At 45.0% G+C, this 18,269-nt stretch overlaps 1 protein-coding gene across 1 annotated transcript in view; it reads left to right on the top strand.

The window, feature by feature from the left end:
- The first annotated feature begins 6,708 nt into the window (after positions 1–6,708).
- Positions 6,709–18,269, top strand: part of SCRN1 (secernin 1) — a 76,864-nt gene continuing 65,303 nt past the window's right edge. Inside the window, exon 1 of the mRNA XM_077268843.1 lies at positions 6,709–6,866. The gene's annotated coding sequence lies outside the window, so the exon portion shown is untranslated. The remainder of the gene's footprint in view (positions 6,867–18,269) is intronic.

Genomic DNA, 18,269 nt, shown 5'->3' with positions numbered 1-18,269 from the left:
TTCAGGAAATACTGGCGTATTTTTTCCTGAAGCCTCTTTTCAGTTGTATTTGCAATATCTTTGCAGCCGGCGTTTTTTTTTTCCTTACATACTGTTACGTGTACTTTTTTTTACTGTTTATTGTACTGCTTTGCATCTTTGAAAAACGTCCAAAGACAGAACATGTTCAAAGCAAGTTGTTTTTTTACATTGCAGTGCAGATGTTCATTCTTTTCAGCGTTTCTTTAACGCTTTTTCAAGCGTGTCATGGAGCATACCTAGCTAAAAAATATGTCGTCTGCACATACCCTAAAGTGTCAAAGCCAGTAGTCAGATACAGGAAAAGAACAAGTTCCACGCAAAGTGTCCAAAGGGTAAGGCATCAGTGTTATCAGGAGTTCACTGAGGTCAGGATCCAGGTGTAGAGTCCATTAACCAGTTTGAAAAACCAATGGGTTAGCTAATAGGTAAAGTCCTGATCCGAACTAACATTCGGGCCAAAAATTAACTAGCTGGGCTAATATAGCAGAGTCTGAATACCTCACCATGGGAGCAGGTAAAGGAAGGCATAGAGCAGCACCAAAGCAGTTTAGTACAAACAGCAGGGTGTGATCGCAGGCCCAAAGAAATCAGAGAGGCATAACACCCACCCAAAATACCTGTAGAATCAAATGGGGTCCTGTCAGTGACACCAAGGGTGCACACTGATCAGCTAGTGTAATGGCAGATGCCAGAGAATGGTTCTGGAGAGTGGTCTCTCCTCGAATAAAGGAGGCTAGTAGTAGCTGTATATGGCAAAAGTAGTGGAGTGGTGCATGACTTGAACATATGTAAATGACTGTACACACTAAGTTTATACAGTTGTGCTCAAAAGTTCACATACCCCTGCAGAATTTTTGCTTTTTTTTTGGCCTTTTTTCAGAGAATATGAATAACACCAAAACTTTTTCTCCACTCGTGGTTAGAGGTTGGTTGAAGCCATTTATTGTCAAACTACTGTGTTTTCTCTTTTTAAATCATAATGACAACCCAAAACATCCAAATGATCCTGATCAAAAGTTTACATACCCCATTTCTTAATACCGTGTATTGCCCCTTTTAACATCAATGACAGCTTTAAGTCTTTTGTCGTAATTGTGGATGAGGTTCTTTATTTTCTCAGATTGTAAAGCTGCCCACTCTTCTTGGCAAAAAGCATCCAGTTCCTGTAAATTCCTGGGCTATCTAGCATGAACTGCGCGCTGAAGATCTCCCCAGAGTGGCTCAATGATATTGAGGTCAGGAGACTGAGAGGGCCACTCCAGAACTTTTGCTTTGTTCTGCTGTAGCCAATGACAAGTCGACTTGGCCTTGGGTTTTGGATAGTTGTCATGTTGGAACATCCAAGTACGTCCCATGTGCAGCTTCCGGGCTGGTGAGTGTAAATTTGCCTCCAGTATTTGCTGATGTCCTGCATTCATCTATCCTTCAAATTTGACCAGGTTTCCTGTGCCTTTGTAGCTCACACATCCCCAAAACATCAGCGATCCTCCTCTGTGCTTTACAGTAGGAATACAGTTCCGTTCATCATAGGCCTTGTTGACCTCTCTCCAAATGTAACATTTATGGTTGTGGCCAGAAAGTTTAATTTTGGTCTCATCGCTTCAAATTACCTTGTCCCAGAAGTTTTGAGGTTTGTCTTTGTTCTGTTTTGCGTATTGTAGGCAAGATCCTTAGTGGCATTTACGCAGTAATGGCTTTCTTCTGGTGACTCGATCATGCAGCCTATTTTTCTTCAAGTGCCTCCTTATTGTGCATCTTGAAACAGCCACACCGCTAGTATTCAGAGTCCTGCATTTCAGTTGATGTTATTTGTGGGTTTTTCATTGCTTCCTGAACAATTTTCCTGGCACTTGTGGATGACATTTTTGTTGGTCTACCTGACCGTGGTTTTGTTTTTACAGAGCCCCTGGTTTTCTATTTGTTAATCACAGTTTGAACTGGCTTTCGCCAGAAGAAAGCCATTACTGCACAAATGCCACAAAGTATCTTTCCCACAATACGCAAAACGGCATAGAGACAAGCCTCAAAACTTCTGGAACAAGGTAATTTGGAGTGATGAGACCAAAATTGAACTTTTTGGCTAGAACCATAAACGTCACATTTGGAGAGAGGTCAACAAGGCCTATGATGAAAGGAACACCATCCCTACTGTAAATCACAGAGGTGGATCGCTGATGTTTTGGGGATGTGTGAGCTACAAAGGCACAGGAAACTTGGTCAAAGTTGCAGGAAATATGAATGCAGCACGTTATCAACAAATACTGGAGACAAATTTGCACTTATTAGCCCGGAAGCTGTGTATGGGACATACTTGGACATTCCAACATGACAACGATACAAAACACAAGGCCAGGTCGACCTGTCATTGGCTATAGCAGAACAAAGTGAAGGTTCTGGGGTGGCCATCTCAGTCTCCTGACCTCAATATCATTGAGCCACTCTGGGGAGATCTCAACCCCGCAGTTCATGTTAGACAGCTCAGGAATTTACAGGAACAGGAGGGTTATTGCCAAGAAGAGTGGGCAGTTGTGATGAGCAAGTGTACTCGTTGCTCAGATTTTCCCGATTATGCTCGGGTGTCCTCCGAGTATTTTGGCGTGCTCGGAGATTTAGTTTTTGTCGACACAGCTGCATGATTTGCGGCTGCTGGACAGCCTGAATACATGTGGGGGTTGCCTGTTTGTTAGGAAATCATCACATGTATTCAGACATGTGGACCCCCACAGCTCATACCTCCCATGACTACCCCCTCCTCCTATGCTCCCTATCTAATATGAACTACCGCAATCTTTCCAACATAAAACCCGTGCCCCTGAAGCCCACCCCTCTGCTCCCTCTCTCTGGAGCACTCTGGAATGCCCGCTCAATCTGCAATAAGCTTCATGTGATTCATGACCTTTTTCTCTCTCACAAGCTTGCCTTCCTCGGCCTCACAAAAACATGGCTAAGACCCTCTGACACCGCCTTCCCTGCTGCGCTGTGTTACGCCGGCCTCTTCACCCACCCACCTTGCCCTGGCAACAGACATGGTGGAGGAGTGGGTCTTCTACTTTCTTCAAACTGCACCTTTAACCCAATCACACCTCTACCCTCCCTTATCCCCCCTTTTGAAGTCCACTCTGTCCGCATCTACTCTCCCTCCAACCTCCAAGTGGCTGTCATATACAGACATCCAGGCCCGGCCACTGCCTTTATTGACCCATTCTTCACCTGGCTTCTTCACTTTCTCTCTGCTGACATTCCCACCATCATCATGGGTGACTCCAACATCCCCACTGATACCCCTCACTCAACAGCCTCCAAACTTCTGTCCCTTACTTCATCTTTTGGACTTACTCAGTGGTCCTCCGCAGCCACCCACACAGACAGATATACACTAGACCTGGTCTTCACCCGTCTCTGCTCTCTATCTAACTTCACCACCTCCCCTCTCCCTCTATCCGACCACCATCTGCTCACTTTCTCATCCCTGTCCTCACTGGACACCCATGTCCAGCAACATGCTCACCCCCGCAGAAACCTTTCACACCTAGACACCCACACACTCTCTGACTCTATCCTACCACTGGCATCCATATCCTCACTCCACGACACAGTGCCGCTGCTTTCTACAATGCCACTCTCACATCAGCTATTGACACGGTTGCCCCTCTTGTTCATGGCAGAGTGCGACGTATCAATAGACAACCTTGGCACAATAACACCACTAAAAAGCTCCGGCAAGTGTCCAGGGTTGCAGAGCGGCATTGGAAGAAAACACACTCGCGAGATGACTTCACTGCATTCAAACAGGCAACACTCACTTTTAAATCTGCTCTCATCTCTGCTAAACAGGCCTAATTCACAACCCTCGCATCTTCCCTATCCTACAACCCCAAACAGTTATTCAAAACCTTTAACTCCCTCCTGCGCCCCCTACTGCCTCCTCCAACCTCCCTCATCTCTGCTGAGGACTTTGCCACACACTTTAAAAATAAGATCGACCAAACAAGGCAAGTCTTCATTGTTCAGCCACCACAACCCCTTTGTATACCAGACCAATGCCCAAACCCCATAACCTCCCTATCCAACATCACTGAAGGGGGGCTTAATTGTCTCCTCTCCAAATCGCACCTCACCACCTGTGCGCTTGACCCCATCCCACCTCCTCACCAACACACTTATCCCATCCCTAACCCACCTCTTCAACCTATCACTAACTTCTGGCACCTTCCCTTCTGCTTTCAAACATGCCACAATCATGCCTATCCTTAAAAAGCCAACCCTAGATCCAACTGCTATGTCCAGCTATCGCCCAATATCGCTGCTCCCATTCGCTTCCAATCTCCTGGAGCAGCACGTCCACGCTGAACTTTCCTCCTACCTCTCATCTAACTTGCTCTTTGACAATCTACAATCTGATTTCCGCCCCCATCACTCAACTGAGACAGCCCTGACCAAAATCACTAACGACCTACTTACAGCCAAAGCTAACGGACAATACTCTGTACTCCTCCTTCTAGACCTGTCCTCTGCTTTCGACACAGTTGACCACTACCTCCTACTACAGATCCTCTCCTCTTTTGGCATCAAAGACCTTGCCCTATCCTGGATCTCCTCGTACCTTTCCAACCGCACATTCAGCGTCTCCCACTCGCACACTACCTCCTCATCCCACCCTCTCTCTGTTGGAGTCCCCCAAGGCTCTGTTCTAGGACCCCTACTCTTCTCAATCTATACACTTGGCCAAGGACAACTCATAAAGTCTCATGGTTTCAAGTACCACCTTTATGCTGATGACACTCATATCTACCTTTCTGGCCCAGACGTCACCGCTCTGCTGTCCAGAATCCCGGAGTGTCTATCAGCCATATCTTCCTTCTTCTCCTCTCGCTTCCTCAAACTCAATGTGGACAAATCTGAACTCATCATCTTTCCTCCATCCCATAGATCTTCCTTACCTGACCTATCGCAATTACCAACATCACGCTTTCCCCCGTACCGGATGTCCGCTGCCTCGGAGTAACCTTTGACTGTGCCCTGTCCTTCAAACTGCAAATCCAAGCTCTCTCCACCTCCTGTTGCCTCCTCCAGAATCCGTCCTTTCCTCAACCGTCAATCTACTAAAATGCTTGTGCATGCCCTCATCTCCCGCCTTGACTACTGCAACATCCTTTTCTGTTGCCTCCCTGGTAACACCCTTGCACCTCTTCAGAGCATCCTTAACTCTGCTGCCCGACTAATTAATCTCTCCTCGCTACTCCTCCTCTTCCCCCTCTGCAAATCTCTACACTGGCTCCCATTCCCTCAGCGTATCCAGTTCAAATTACTAATACTGACCTACAAAGCCATCCATAACCAGTCTCCTCCATATATCTCTGAACTAATCTCCCGATATCTTCTCTCACGTAATCTCCAGTCCTCCCAAGACCTCCTTCTCTCCTCCACACTTATCCGCTCCTCACCCAACCGCCTCCAAGACTTCTCCCGAATATCCCCAATCCTCTGGAATTCTTTGCCCCAACACGTCCGACTATCAACCACATTCGGATCCTTCAGACGGAACCTGAAAACCAACCTCTTCAGGAAAGCCTACAGCCTGCACTGACCCTGCTGCCTCCTCATCACTACCGGAGATACTGCCTCACCAACACCGGAGCTCCTACAACCCCGAACCTATTGTCTCCTTCCCCACCATCCTGTAGAATGTAAGCCCGCAAGGGCAGGGTCCTCGCCCCTCTGTATCAGTCTGTCATTGTTAGCTTGTTTACTGTAAGTGATATCTGTAATGTGTATGTAACCCCTTCTCATGTACAGCACCATGGAATCAATGGTGCTATATAAATAAATAATAATAATAGTACTGTATGGAGCACTATGTGCCCATAATACTCTATGGAGGACTATGTGGTGGCCATAATACTGTATGGAGGACAATACTGTCTGCGCTCACTGTGTGTCACTCTGTGTGACTGCAGACTTGTGAATCCCCTCAGACCACGCAGGAGAGTGGGACGATTTTTTTCTTACTTGTCGTCCGTTTGCAGTCAGTTTTTTTCTCAGCAGTTATTAATCAATTACAGGATCATTTACAGTTTCCTATGTTACAGAATTGTAATGGAACCGTAAATATCGTATGCTATACTGAGGTTTCCAATTTTTTTTCTCCCACCCATAGACTTGAATGGTTGAGTCTCATTCAATTGCAGAGCCAAATCGCATTATGATATGATTTATTTCTCACACCGAATCAGTTTGAGAAAAGAAATGTTTCTCTGCGCAGCCTCATTGTAATACATCGGTCAGTGTTCTCTTCTCTGTACAGACTCACATTGGTTGAATGACCCTATTCTTCCCTTTTGTTGCAGTCTGATCTTTCTGGGATTCGAACTCCCAACCTTTAGCACTGGAGGCAGCAGCAATGGCTACCGTGAAGTATAGGAGACTTTTCAGTTCTTGAATGCGGCATTGTATTTTTCTTCATTACAGGCACATTGTACAGGTCCCCTCATGTGTATACGGATTAAAGTCTATTACACAGCCACTACAATGTATATTACTGGTATAAGTACTATAGGGGCCAAGTCCCTTTTGTATATATCTGCCTGATATACACCGAGCACCATTTTGTGTTCATGTAATTTGTGTTATGGGGTCGACAGGGCTAAAAACATAGTAACCCCCACGGAGCACATCTGCCCAGCACCAGGACGTGACTCCGGTGGCCGCAGCCCAGTCCAGTAGGCGCATTACCGGGCCGGCCGCCAGAGCCCCGCACATCTGTGACTGCGGGGCGGCGCCTGCAGCTCGGTCACCGGAGTCTCGCCATCCCTGTGCTGTGCGCTCGGTGTCCGGCCTGGATGCAGGTGAGTACCGGCTGTGTGGGGGGCAGGACGCGGGAAAGTCACCGTGTGGGGGGGGGACTCTACGAGATAAATTGTACACAGCCCGGGATGGATGTGTGACCGAGGCTTGCGGGCAGTACGTGCGCTCCCCCCAGTGACAGATGGTACATCCGGGAATGTATGTGCACATATATGGATGCTGCCCGGTCGGGTACTACTACAGTCTGCTGTGAGGGGTCTGTGGTGCTGGGGGCTCGTCCTCCGTGTGTCCTCCATGCCTCTCACTGTATACACCTCTATATACAGCAGTGTACAGAAATCCCATAATCTGCAGCAACAAAGCCCTGACCGCAGATTATAGGGCACGTAGCGCCATTATAGCCAGTCTGTGTTTTCCCGTTTATCATTAGTTATTATATAAATTAGAACATTGTTTCTGTTTTGTCTTTTTTTTTTAATTGTCATAGATATTTGTGGTCAGTCATTAGAAATGGTGAGGAAAAGACCCCACAAAACCAGCCCCCCGCCAGGTTATATAGCGATTATTACCCCTGTTACGGTGACATCGGAGACCATTACTTGGTATATAATGCAGAATAAATCAAGTTACAAGGAAAATGTGAAAAATAAGGTTCAAAATACAGAAAAAGTTTATTTCTATTTGCCATTAGTTAGAGTTTAGGAAATAACGCTGTTTGTGCCACAGTCTATAAAACCAAGTATCCGGAGCGAGCACCAGTGTCCGCCCCGCTCAGCCAGCGCTGTACTGGTCCACACGTAACGGCTACATCCAGACCAGGAGTGGGGACAGTCTGGGAACACAGGGCAATGGGTTCCCACATCCATAACATTTTTCTGTTATTTTTTGGAAGCTGGAGAAACTTGTATAGCTCAGGGCAGGTGCAGACGACCATTTTCTCTCCATCCAAGAAAATTGGTCCAAATAAACTAATCAGACTCTGAGGAGACCGGGATCCAATTTTCTTAGAGGTAGAGAGAAGAAAATGTCTCCACCTTCTCCATGCCCTCAGTCTGTGAAAACTGGACCATACTTGGACCTTAGGCTACTTTCCACATCAGGTTTGTGCCGTCAGGCACAATCCGTCAAATGTTGTCACAGATTGTGAAAAACTGATGCGACGGATCCGTTTTTTCGATGGATCCGACTAGCATATCCAGATAATTGGGTTAAAAAAAAATTGGAGCATGCTCAGTTTAAAAAAATGGAATCCGGCGCCGGAATCCGTCATTTTCCTGATCCGGCACCTTCCAGCTCCCATAGGCTTCCATTGTAGCAAAAAACCAGAAGCGCCAGATCTGGCGCTTCTGGCTTTTTCGCCGGAGACAAAAAACTTTACTATGTACGTTTTTTTCCACATGCCGGAAACAACATTTTTGCCGGATCTGGCGAAAACTGGACAAAACGTGAGGCAATCCGGCGCTAATACAAGTCTATGGGAAAAAAACGGATCCGGCGACATCTTTCACCGGATCCCGTTTTTTCAAAATTTGCCGGATTGAGCCTGACGGCGAAAGACGGATGTGTGAAAGTAGCCATATCCGCTTGCGGTCCAATTTTTTCACGGACTCATAGATTTGAAGAGGGGAGTAGCATTCAGTTCTCAGAGGCAAATTGCGCATGCAATTATCTCAGACCACTCAGCGTGTATGAGTGTAAGGTTTCAAGCACATGACTGTATAAATCGGATGAGTGCTATCCGTGGTTGGGACAGCTTGGTATTTTATGGGGCTGTGCATATATCTGATTTTTTCATTGAGAAAAAAAGTTTCTCCATCTTATCCATTATATCAGTCTTTGAAAAACAGACTGCATTGCCTATTTTCATCCGACACTCAAAATCGGACATGTCTCAGATTTTTTCATCGGACCACTGTGCGCGGCCCCGTAGAATATGATGGGTACAAGTGCTGACAATGAAAACAGATAGCACTGATGAGAAAATCAGTCTGTGCACAAGCTTTTATCATCATTTTTCTGTTCCCACTTCCCAGTGAATGGAGCAAATGTCTTCTTATCAGAATTACGGGCCGTAGACTTGTATCAACCAAACTCTTTATTTATTACTAGATGGTGGCCCGATTCTAACGCATCGGGTATTCTAGAATATGTATGCATAGTGTATAGCACAGCCCACGTAGTATATTGAACAGCCACGCAGTACATTGCGCAGCCCACGCAGTACATTGCGCAGCCCACGCAGTACATTGCGCAGCCCACGAAGTACATTGCGCAGCCCACGCAGTACATTGCGCAGCCCATGCAGTACATTGCGCAGCCCACGCAGTACACTGCGCAGCCCACGCAGTACATTGCGCAGCCCACACAGTACATTGCGCAGCCCACGCGGTACATTGCGCAGCCCACGTGGTACATTGCGCAGCCCACATTGTATATTGCGCAGCCCACGTAGTACATTGCACAGACCACATTGTACATTGCGCAGCCCACGTAGTATATTGCGCAGCCCACGTAGTATATTGCGCAGCCCACGTAGTATATTGCGCAGCCCACGCAGTACATTGCGCAGCCCACGTAGTACATTGCGCAGCCCACGCTGTACATTGCGCAGCCCACGTTGTACATTGCGCAGCCCACGTAGTATATTGCACAGCTCACATAGTATATTGCGCAGCCCACGTAGTACATTGCGCAGCCCACGTAGTACATTGCGCAGCCCACGTTGCATATTGCGCAGTCCACGTAGTTTATTGTGCAGCCCATATGTATATTGCGCAGCCAACGTTGTATAGTCACGTAGTATATTGCCCAGCCACGTAGTATATAGCACAGCCCATGTAGTATATTGCCCAGCCACGTAGTATATAGCACAGCCCATGTAGTATATTGCCCAGCCACGTAGTATATAGCACAGCCCATGTAGTATATTGCACAGCCACGTAGTATATAGCACAGCCCACGTAGTATATAGCAATGTGGGCATCATATCCCTGTTAAAAAAAAGAAATAAAGTAAAAAATAGTTATATACTCACCTTCCGGAGCCCCCAGATCCAAGCGAAGCCTGTACCGATGCTCCTCGCGCGCTCCCAAGAGTGCATTGCGGTCTCGCGAGATGATGACGTAGCGGTCTCGCGAGACCGCTACGTCATCATCTCGCGAGATCGCAGCATGGACCGGTTACCCGAGCGTCGCGAGCGGGAAAGGCCGGTTCCGGATCCGAGGGGCCGACGGACGGTGAGTATATAACGATTTTTTATTTTTTGTATTATTTTTAACATTAGATCGTTTTACTATTCATGCTGCATAGGCTGCATGAATAGTAAAAAGTTGGTCACACAGGGTTACTAGCAGTGGTAACGGAGTGCATTACACCGCGGCATAACGCGGTCCGTTACCGCTGCCATTAATTGTGTGAGGGCAGACTGGAGGGGAGTACGGAGCGGGCGCTGACTGCGGGGAGGAAGGAGCGGCCATTTTTCCGCCGGACTGTGGCCGTCGCTGATTGGTCGTGGCTGTTTTGCCACGACCAATCAGCGACTTGGATTCCATGACAGACAGAGGCCGCGACCAATGAATATCCGTGACAGACAAGAAAGACAGACAGACAGAAAGACGGAAGTGAACCTTAGACAATTATATCGTAGATGGTTTTTCAGTGTGTTTTTTGATAAGCTGTCCAGGAAAAAAAAATCAAGTTGTGAACCCTGATTCAGACGAGTCTGCTAAAGGTCAGCAATTGTCTTCTTAAAACCTAAACACAGTGGCCACAATTCATTGGTTTTCACCAGAATTCTGGCATAAAACCATTTGAAATGTTACAAAATGTTTGTGTAAATCATAGTCCTGTAAATACTTTGTGCCTTTTGATGTTTTTACAACACGTCTGGCCAGCTGCGACCGAGATTTACTCCACGCCATGACTGGAGCATATTTCTTACACTGGACAAGCCTCTTAAAGGGACTCTGTCTCCCCTCCAGCCGTTATAAACTAAAAGAGCCACCTTGTGCAGCAGTAATGCCGCATTCTGACAAGGTGGCTCTTTTAGTTATTGGTGCAGTCAAAGCAGAAATAAAGAGTTTTATAATTTCGCAAAAATACCTGTCTTTAGCCCTGGAGGCAGGTCTTAACCCCCGTCACTCAAGGCTTCTTCGGCGCCGGGCGCCGCCCCCTCCGCGCTGTTTTCAGATCAAATCCGGCGCCTGCGCTGTTTTGTTCTGCCTGGGGCAGGCGCAGTGAGCGCTGCCCGTCTGACCTCAGATGCAGTCTCGCAGACTGTACCTGTGCGGCCACCCAGCTTGTGAATCCCAGTCCCCCACTGTGCATAATGCATAACACACTGCGGGGCTGGGATTCACAAGCTGGATGGCCGCACAGGCGCAGTCTGCGAGACTGCATCTGAGGTCAGACGGGCAGCACTCACTGTGCCTGCCCCAGGCAGAACAAAAGAACGCAGGCGCCGGATTTGATTTGAAAACAGCGCGGAGGGGGCGCCGCCCGGCGCCGAAGAAGCCTTGAGTGACGGCAGTGTGGCGTGTGCAGCAGGGGGGTTAAGACCTGCCTCCAGGGCTAAAGACAGGTATTTTTGCGAAATTATAAAACGCTTTATTTTTGCTTTGACTGCACCAATAACTAAAAGAGCCACCTTGTCAGAATGCAGCATTACTGCTGCACAAGATGGCTCTTTTAGTTTCTAACGGCTGGAGGGGGTGACAGAGTCCCTTTAATGGATTTTGTGCACCCCTCACACCCTTCATCAAGATTGCAAGATGTCATTAATGATGAATCTGGGTCCATATTTCCCTATGTATTTACACCTGTAAACTGTTGTACATTAATCTGCTCAAAACGGTGACTAAAAGTAACATTTGGTTCTAGCATTCCAGTTTATGGTGGAGTCAGGATAGAGCTGTCAACCAGACGGTAATCTGGCTGACAGTGATCTAAGGTGTGTGGTCAACTTTGACAGCCAAAAGGACACAAGGTGATTTATTGAACCTGTTACCTATAAACCATTGGCACTGCCATGTCTGACCTGTAAAGACCTTTAAGGGTATGTTCACACGTTGCGGAAAATGCTGCGGATCCGCAGCGTTTCTGCAGCTGCGGGTCCGCAGCAGTTTCCCATGAATTTACAGTTCAATGTAAACCTATGGGAAACCAAAAACACTGTGCACATGCTGCGGAAAAAACAGCGCAGAAACGCAGCGGTTTATATTCCGCAGCATGTCACTTCTTTCTGCGGATTCCACAGCGGTTTTACAGCTACTCCTATGGAAAACCGCAGTTGTAAAACCGCAGTGAAAACCGCGGTAAATCCGCGGTAAATCTGCAGCAAAAACATAGCGTTTTTGCCCTGCAGATTTATCAAATCTGCTGCGGAAAAATCCGCAGTGGACAAGAATACGCGTGCACATACCCTCAGACGTAAGGATATTTTCACATGGGACATCCCCTGCAAAAATTGGCACACAAAATTATGGAATTTTTGTTTTGGAAAAGCTGCAGCTGTCACTGTTTGCAAAGGGTGTAATCTACTTTGAAAATCCGCTGCCTAAATTGACAGGTCAATTTATGCTGCAGATTATTCATTTGGATGAGATTCAAAAAAATCTTATCCATGATGCTGTTTCTGTTTTATTTGGATGCATAACCCACAGTGATCCCCCTCTTATACAGATTACATACTGTATATCATGGATTACAAATCCAGTAAAGCACTACAGCAGTGAAAACAAGTATTTCATACACTGCCAATTTTGCAAGTTTTTCCACCTACAAAGAATGGAGAGGTCTGTAATTTTTATTGTAGGTACACTTCAACTGTGATAGACTGAATCTAAAAAACAAACAAACAAAAAAAAAACTGAAAATGACATTGTATGATTTTTAAATAATTAAATTGCATTTTATTGCAAGAAATAAGTACTTGATCGCTTACGAGTCAGCAAGAATTCTGGCTCTCACAGACCTGTGAAATCTTTTTCTTTAAGAAGCCCTCATACTCTGCACTCATTACCTGTATTACTTACACCTTTTTGAACTTGTTACCTGTATAAAAGACACCTGTCCACATATAAGCAATCACACTCCTACCTCTCCAACATGGCCGAGATCAAAGAACCATCTACAGCAGAGACAAAATTGTAGAGCTGCACAATGCTGGGATGGGCTACAGTACAATAGGCAAGCAGCTTGGTGAGACAGCAACAACTGTTGGCACACAATTACTAGAAAATGGAAAAAACCCAAGATGACTGTCAATCTTTCTTGGTCTGGGCTCCAAGATCTCGCCTCATGGGGTAGGGATGATTCTGAGAAAGGTCAGGAAGCAGCCCAAAACTACACAGGAGGACCTGGTCAATGACCTGAAGGGTGCTGAGACCACAGTCTAAAACATTACCATTAGTAACAGACTACACTGTCATGGATTAAAGTCCTGCAGGGCACGCAAGATCCCTCTGCTCATGCCAGCACATGTCCAGCCTCATTTGAAGTTCGCCAGTGATCATCTATATGATCCAGAGGAGGCATGAGAGAAGGTCATGTGGTCAGATGAGACCAAAATAGAACTTTTTTGGTATCAACTCCACTCGCCGTGTTTGGAGGAAGAAGAAGGTTGAGTACAATCCCAAGAACACCGTCCAACTGTGAAGCATGGTGGGGGAATCTGCATAATTTTGGGGTGCTTTTCTGCAAAGGAGACCAGACGACCACATCGTATTGAAGGGAGGATGGATGGGGTCTGTATCATGAGGTTTTAGCAAGCAACCTCTTTCCCTCAGTAAGAGCATTTAAGATGGGTCATGGCTGGGTTTTCTCACCCAAAACACACAGCCTGGGCAACTAAGGAGTGTCTCCGTAACCAGCATTTCAAGGTCCTAGAGAGGCCTAGCCAGTCTCCAGACCTGAACCCTATAGAAAACCTTTGAAGGGAGCTGAAACTCAATGTTGCCCAGCGACAGCCCAAAACCTAAAAGAACTGGAGAAGATCTGTATGGAGGAGTGAGCCAAAATCCCTGATGCAGTGTGTGCAAACTTGGTCAAGAACTACAGGAAACGTCTGACCTCTGTAATTGCAAACAAAGGTTTCCGTACCAAATATTAAGTTCTGTTTCTCTATTGTATCAAATACTTATTTCATGCAATAAAATGCAAAGTAATTATGTACAAATCATACAATGGGATTTTCTTTTTTTTTTTTTTTAATTTTAGATCCGGTCTCTCACAGTGGAAGTGTATCTACGGTAAAAATTACAAACTTGCAAAATCGGTGTATCAAATACTTATTTTTCCCACTGTATATGTAAATATCCATTTGGTGTATCCAAAAGACCATGTTTTAGGAGACGTTAGGTGACATTAGGAGAACGTTGTGGTCTCTGAGCATATTCTTTTAATAACTAACATTTATTACGAAGGGACTCTTAGAGCCAGGGAGTAAAATATTGTGTGTGGGTGTATGGTTCTCTTTGCTCTGTACGTAGTGCTCGGAGCTCCAGTTGCCCTTGTTCGGCGCCTACGTACAACACTGTATTGTGGAGATATTTTTTCCTAGAAGCAATGCTTCAGAATAAATAACCTGCTGGCCATATTCACTTCTATTTTCTCTGGGAACATTGCTATTCGAGGAGAATACCTTTTATAATACATTGTCTGTTGGATTCACACAGAATCCCACAAAGGTAACCTGTGTGCTCCTGTGTAAGATTTGAGAGGTACAGACTATAAACCTCTACAGCTGCGCTCCCCATCCATTCTCATGTACAGCCCTCCATCCCATCTGCTGCACACAGACTTATTGTTCCACACACAGACAGCGCTGTGTTACTAGGCTTCATCCATTTGCCCTTTCCATGAATACTTTGCAGGGACATTGGTTGCTTTATGTTTCTGAAGTGCAGGCAGGAGGCTGAATTTGCTTTGTAAATGGGGCTTATACAGGAGAATTAAACAATTAAATGTATTTATATGTTGAAATGCCTCTAAAGGCATAATGTGTAAAATAAATAAAAAGAAAGGAAGGACAAGCAAAAAAAAATAATACAATATTTAAAAAAACAGAAAATCACTGTCTGAATTAATCACCCTGCAAAAAAAATCCTTAAAGGAGTTGTCCACTACTAGTAAAATTAAATAAAATAAAAACACCTATCCTCACCTCCCATGTTGGCATTGTTCCAGCTTTGTTGGGACCCACGGTTTCGGAACTCTCGTGCGGTTGCTATGACCCTTGTGCCCAATCAGCGCAGGTGTCACTGTACCTGCCTTCAGACAAATTGAACATCAACAGGAAATCAGGGCTGCAGCTGATCTCCGACTTCCTCTTGATGTTCAATTTGTACGAAGACGGGAACAGTGACACCAGTACTGATTGGGTGCCAGACTAAAGTGCTCTAACAACTGCATGAGAGCCCCGAGCCCACAAGGGCAGACACTGCTGGAACAGCACTGGCACGGGAGGTGAGTATAAGTGTTCTTATTTTATCAGCACCAAACATTCAGATCGAGAAGGGGTTGTCCTAGTACTGGATGATCCCTTTAAGTCCGATATATAAAAAATTTTTACAGAAAGAGCAACACAATTTAAAATATAATTTAGTGGCCCTTATGATCTTGTGAAAAATAGACTTCTCGTTCCTTTTTTTAATCTACATTTTCTCATGATATGAGCAAAAATTATATATATTACATGAACATAACAATTAGGTCTGATGTATTACAAAAAATTAGGCAAAAATGATTTGCGTAACTGAACGAAAACTTTTTTTTTAAAACCACACATAAGAAAAAAATACATATGCCTGGATATGAACAGGTGGAAAATGGTTTAAAACAGTGTAAAGTGCAAGGAACTCAGAATGAAGCCACTTTTGCCATGTTGAAATTGCTAAGTTATTGGGGTGTGATCAAAACCATCAAACGCTTTGTTGCAACTAGTCAACAACTGAACAAGACACAGAAGTGGAAATGTTAAGATTGGGCTAAGAAATAGATAGATTATTCAAAGGTTTTATGGACGGATGAGATGAGTGACTTGACCGACCAAATTGTTGGGCCGTGTCTGGATCAGTAATGGGACTTCCACTCAGTCGCTAGCAAAGTGGAGTCCTGCTATGGGATGGTATTAAAGATGAGCTAGTTGGACCATTTTGGGTTGAAGATAGACTACCTTTTTTTCTCGCAGTGCACTCATCCAATTTATATGCTCGTGTAAGCGAACCCTTACAGTTAAGGAAAAGAGTACACCCCTCGGAACCACTGTTGAAATGTCAGAACTGTGTTTTTGTACATTTTGAGTTGTTTGGTTAATATCTCACTTTAACAGATGAAAATAGACAATTGAGATGAGAAAATCCCGACCTTGGACGTATGGATACATCCTGGTGATTTTGCGCACACAGGAGCTATGCGCGCAATAACCGCCAGGTGTTCAGCTTACATGACAGCTGAGACCTGACTTTCACTGCCAGGAATGGTGCTCGCACCGCTCCCGGCAGTTTGACCCCCTGAATTCTGCAATCGGTGTGCCTAATCCACATTTAGAGTCCATGTCTGGCATTTCTGTAGCGATGAGAGCTCATCTTATTTGGGATGTATGTCTCCAGGAGCACAAGCTGCGCGTAACGTACTGGGCACTACAACATACTGGTGACTATAATGTACTGGGCACTACAACATACTGGTGACTATAACGTACTGGGCACTACAATGTCTGGGCACTACAATAGCATATTTGCAATTTTTACTCAGCACATCCACTTCTTCTAGTTTCTGGAAAACACTCATGGAGCCAAAACATCACTACACCTGTAGATTCTGAAAGGGGTATAATATCCAAAATGGGGTCACTTGAGGGGGTTATTCTGCTCTTCTAGCACTTTGGAGATCTGCATATGGAGCCTGCAAACTATTCTAGGAAATTATGCGCTCCAGGAGGCAAATAGTTCTCTGTCCCTCTTGAGTCTTGTAGTGTGGCTAAGCAATACTGTATGGTGACATATGAGGTATTGCCACATTCAGCAGAAATTGAGTGACCATTTTTACCCATTTCCATGTGTGAAAATGTAAAATTTGGAGCTAAAACTAAATTTTTGTGGTAATAATTCTTTTTTCTTCACTGTCTAATGGTATAAAATTTTATGACACACTCCAGGTGTCAATATTATCACTGCACCCTTAGATGATTTCATTGAGAGGTGTAGTTTGTAAAATGGGGTCACTTATGTGGGGGGTTTGCTGTTCTGGCACCTCAGGTCTCTCCCATTGGGTTATGGCACCCACAAACAATAACAGTAAAATCTGCACTATAATATAGTGCTTCTTGCTTTCTGAGCTTTGTACAGTGCCTCAAAAGTAGTAGTCACGATCATATGTAGGGTCTTGTCGCAGTCGGAAGAAATTGTTCAACAAACTGGGCTATCCATTTTTTCCTATTAGCCATTTATAAAAATTAAAAATGTGGGGCTAAAACAACAAATTTACTTATTCTGTCTCAACCGCCCATTGGTATAAATTTCTGTGAGGCACATGTGGTGTGAATATGATCATTTTACCCCTAGATGAATTTATTGAGGTGTAGTTTGTAAAATGAGGTCACTTATGTTATGGCACCCCATGGACTCTGCCAATGTGACATGGCACCCTCATACCTTTACAGCAAAATCTGAACTCCAATATGGCGCTTCTTCCCTTCTGAGCTTTGCACTGTGCCTCAAAAGTAGTTTTTCCCCACATATGGGGTATAGGCATACTTGGGCAACAAATTGCACAACAAATTGTATGGTCTATTTTGCTCCTGCTACCCTTGTGAAAATGAAAAATTTGGGGAAAAACCAACATTTTTTTGCGTGAATTTTTTTTATTTTTTCATATGGATATCAAGGACGTACAAAAACATTAAAAACACCTAAAAACAAATGGATAGCATACTAATCATCCAACACCCCTGAATGATATATACATATGGCAGAATGTGGGCATACAATAATACCTCGGCAGAGTAAGAGTATCACTAATGAGGAAATATAAGGTCACACAGATGTGGACCTGTAAGAAAGTAGCAAAACACCAGTAACAGGTTAGTGTCCCTTGGCCAAGGGTAAGCCACTTAATGCAGAACCCTATTTTAGAGGTAACATGAGAATATGTAATACAAAATACAGCCGAAATTCCCCTAGGTCCCTTGTAGCAGTCCCCTGACACAAAGAATGAGAGCCTGGAAAGCTCCTGTCCATGAGTTGTGAGCCCTAGGGACAAGGTGATCATGTCTCACAGGGCCAGATAAAGAAGTTCCAAAGCATGGTAGAGACACAGAGGACATGGAGATGCATGGTATAGAGGTCACAAAGGGAACAGGGGGGCCGCGTGAAAGAGATGATGGCACATAGGGGCAAGAAGCCCTGTGAAAAAAAAAAATATTGAGAAAAAAAATGTAATCTAAT

The sequence above is a fragment of the Ranitomeya variabilis genome, chromosome 6 (assembly GCF_051348905.1).
Source record: "Ranitomeya variabilis isolate aRanVar5 chromosome 6, aRanVar5.hap1, whole genome shotgun sequence".
NCBI lineage: Eukaryota > Metazoa > Chordata > Amphibia > Anura > Dendrobatidae > Ranitomeya > Ranitomeya variabilis.
This window is presented reverse-complemented; position numbering and strand designations above follow the sequence as displayed.